This window comes from Leptonychotes weddellii, chromosome 3 (genome assembly GCF_054177405.1).
Source record: "Leptonychotes weddellii isolate Sample4059 chromosome 3, ASM5417740v2, whole genome shotgun sequence".
Classification (NCBI taxonomy): Eukaryota; Metazoa; Chordata; class Mammalia; order Carnivora; family Phocidae; genus Leptonychotes; species Leptonychotes weddellii.
The window spans coordinates 85441466-85445306 of NC_138371.1; the positions used below are offsets into that span (position 1 = coordinate 85441466).

The following is a 3841-nucleotide window of genomic DNA, read 5'->3' on the forward strand; positions in this document are numbered from 1 at the left end:
GTATAGTCATTGTTATTGAAAGCTCTGTCTGTGAGCTAGGCATTCTTTACTTCCCCCCCTTCTCCCCACTCTCTGCCCTTTTCCACTCTGATGTGTGCCCTAGGAGGCCAATTTCTATAGACTGCATCAACCAAGTACCCTTCTCAATGGCTTCTAATTGGATTTGGTCTTTGGAAAGCACCAACACGAGATCAAATGGAAGGAGAAGAGAAAGGTCAGGATATTTATTTTCCTTCTCTGCTGAGCCACCTTTTGGCCATTTCTGCTGTCCTCTCCTGAAGGCCACAGCCTGCACTGAGCAGAAGGTCACAACTCCTTCCATATAGCCACAGCTTCTTCTCAGGTTCCAGTTAACTACGCTCTCTCTTTGCCCCTTCAGGTCTAGAGGTGGTTATAGCTTCCTATAGTCACTAGTTCTAGAGTACATCACCATCCCTTTCTGTTTTCTTTAAAGCTTCCCAAACCTTTGTTTATGAGCACTTCACAAAACTGTCTTCAAGCATATCACTCCTGAGTGTGCCATGTGTTTTCCACCGGGACCCTAACCTAGATACCATGTCACACTGTTTACGGAAAATGATATGTACATATCCAAATATGTGTGTGTACTCAGAGAGGTCTGAAAGGATATAAACAGCAATGTCATTTTTAACCCTATGCTTTTTTTCCTATGTGCTTTTTTTTTTTTTTTTAAGATTTTATTTATTTATTTGCCAGAAAAAGAGGGAGCCAGAGAGCACAAGTGGACGGGGGCGGGTGGCAAAGGGAAAAGGAGAAACAGGCTTCCCGCTGAGCAGGGAGCCCAATGTGGGACTCGATCCCAGGACCCTGGGATCATGACCTGAGCCAAAGGCAGATGCTTAACCAACTGAGCCACCCAGGCAACCCTCATATGTGCTTTTAAAAAATAAGTAGATGACATATACTGATGGATTATTTCAGCTTCAAAATAGTTCATCCATTTTTCTAATTTAGTCAAATCTTTACAGAAATCATTTTCAAATTAACTACAGGCATACCTTGGAGATACTGCAAATCAATTCCAGACCACCACAATAAAGTGAATATCTCAATAAAACAAGTCAAATGAGATTTTTTGGTTTCTCAGTGCATATAAAAGTTATGTTTACACTATATTGTAGTCTGTTAAGTATGCAATATGTCAAAAAAAAAAAACAATGTGCATCCCTTAATTTAAAAGTACATTGTGCTAGGGCCCTGGGTGGCACAGTTGGTTAAGTGTCCAACTCGGTTTCAGCTCAGGTCATGATCTCGGCATTGCAACATCAAGTCCTGCATCAGGCTTCGAATTCAGCAAGGAGTCTGCTAAAGTTTCTCTCTCCCTCTGCCCCTCCCTGCTTTCTCTCTCTCTCTCTTTAAAATAAATAAATATTTTTAAAAAATAAAAATAAACAAAGGTACTTTATTATTAAAGAATGCTAACCATCTTCAGCCAGTCATAATCTTTTTGCTGGTAGAGGGTCTTGTCTCAATGTTGACAGCTCCTGACTGATCACGGTGGTGGTTGCTACAGGTTGGGGTGGCTGTGGCAATTTCCTAAAATAAAACCATAACAAAACTTGCTGCATCAAGTTTTGACATTGACTCCTTCATGAACAATTTCTCTGTAGCATATGACACTGTTTGATAGCATTTTACCCACAATTGAACTTCTTTCAAAATTGGAGTCAATCCTCTCAAACCCTGCCACTGCTTGATCAACTAAATTAATATGATATTCTAAATCCTTTGTTGTCATTTAAACAACCTTCACAGCATCTTCACCAGACATAGATTCCATCTCAAGAAACCACTTTCCTTGCTCATCTGTAAGAAGGAACTCCTCACCCATTAAATTTTTATCATAAGGTAGAAGCAATAATGCAGCTGATGACATAACATTTTTCCCCATCAGATTAACCGTGTTGATCCAGCTGAACCATTAGCCAGTGTTTTATCTGATGCATTGGAACGGAAAAAAAAAAAAGAGAGAGAACAGCAATTCAGCCACCTTCAGGTTCCATTTCTAATTCTAGTTCTTGCTGTTTCCTCCAGTGAAGTTTGAACTTCTCAAAGTCATCCATGAAGGTTGGAATAAACTTCCTCCAAACTCTTGTTCGTGATGATATTTTGACCCCTTCCCATGAATCATGAATGTTCTAATGGCATCTGGAATGGTGAATCCTTTTTAGAAGGTTTTCAATTGTCTTTGCCCAGATCCATCAGGGGAATCACTATCTATGGCAGCTGTAGCCTTATGAAAGGTATTTCTTAAGTAATAAGACTTGAAAGTCAAAATTACTCCTTGACCCATGGCTATGGAATGGATGTTGTGTTAGCAGGCATGAAAACATTCATCTCTTTGCACATCTCCATCAGAGCTCTTGGGTGACAAGCAGCATTGTCAATAAGCAGTAATATTTTTATAGGAATCCTTTATTCTGAGCAGTTGGTCTGAGCAGTGGGCTTAAAATAGTCAGTAAACCATGTTGTAAATAGATGTGCTGTCTTCCAGGCTTTGTTGTTTATAGACCACACACAGAATAGGTTGAGCATAATTTGTAAGGGCTCTAGGATGTTCAGAATGGCAAATGAGCATTGGCTTTCACTTCAAGTCACCAGGGGCATTAGCCCCTAAGAAGAGAGTCAGCCCGTGCTTTGAAGATTTGGAGCCAGGCATTGACTTCTCTCTAGCTATGAAAGTACTGGAGGCATCTTCTCTCAACAGAAGGCTGTTTTGTCTACATTGAAAATCTGTTTATTATCATCAATTTCAGTAGTCATCTTAGCTTGATGTTCTGCATAACTTGCTGCAGCTTCTACATCAGTACTTGCTGCTTCACCTTGCACTTTTATGTTAAAGAGATGGCTTCTTGCCTTACACATCATGAACCAACCTCTGCTAGCTTCCAACTTTTCTTCTGCAGCTTCCTTACCTCTCTCAGAATTGAAGAGGGCTAAAGCCCTGCCCTGGTTTAAGCTTTGGATAAGGAAATGTTGTGATTGCTTTGATCTATCGAGACCACAAAACTTTATCCATATCAGCAATAAGTCTGTTCCACTTTCTTATCATTTAGGTGTTCACTGGAGTAGCACTTTTAATATCCTTCAAGAATTTTTCCTTCACATTTACAACTTGACTAGCTGTTTGGCACAAGAGGCCTAGCTTTCAGCCTGTTTCAGCTTTCAACATGCCTTCCTCACTAAGCTTAATCATTTCTAGTGTTTGCTTTAAACACTGTGCTGCATTCATGATTGTGGATTAAAGAGATTTCCTCCATACATTTTTATGGTTGCCCCACTTTTTATAAGACATTCAGAAAGTGTAATAATAATAATAATATCCTAGTTTCTTTTTACTTTCCAAGTCTAGAACACATGGAACTAATAACTCTTAACAGACTACTTCACAGAATACTGCTCTGACCCATCTATGTGGAATGCTCTCAGGTATGAGTAGTGCCTAGAATAGGAGAGGGCTCTACACCAGGTCCAGGCTGTGGTTCAAGCAGCAGAACCTATGGTTCTAATTGTATCACTGGTGGAAAAGATACCATGTGGAGTTTATAGGCAGCCTCAAGAGGAGAATCACAACATAGTCCCCAGAGGTTCTGGAGCAATGCTATGCCATCTGCAGCAGAAAACTATACACCATTCAGTAAACAGCCCCTGGCTTGCTACAGGGCCCTGGTGGAGATAGAGCACCTGATTATAGGACATCAAGTGACCATGTGGCCAGACCTTCCCATTACATGCTGGGTTCTATCAGATCCACCAAATTATAAGGGTCAATAGCAATCCATCATAAGATAGTGGGTTGTACATCTGGGACTGGACTTGA

At 40.5% G+C, this 3841-nt stretch overlaps 1 non-coding gene across 1 annotated transcript; it reads left to right on the forward strand.

Moving 5' to 3' along the window:
* Nucleotides 1–1877: 1877 nt before the first annotated feature.
* LOC115937351 (small nucleolar SNORD12/SNORD106) lies at nt 1878–1971 on the forward strand. Its single transcript, XR_004072649.1, has one exon. It is a non-coding gene; the product is annotated as a small nucleolar SNORD12/SNORD106 (small nucleolar RNA).
* Nucleotides 1972–3841: the final 1870 nt, after the last annotated feature.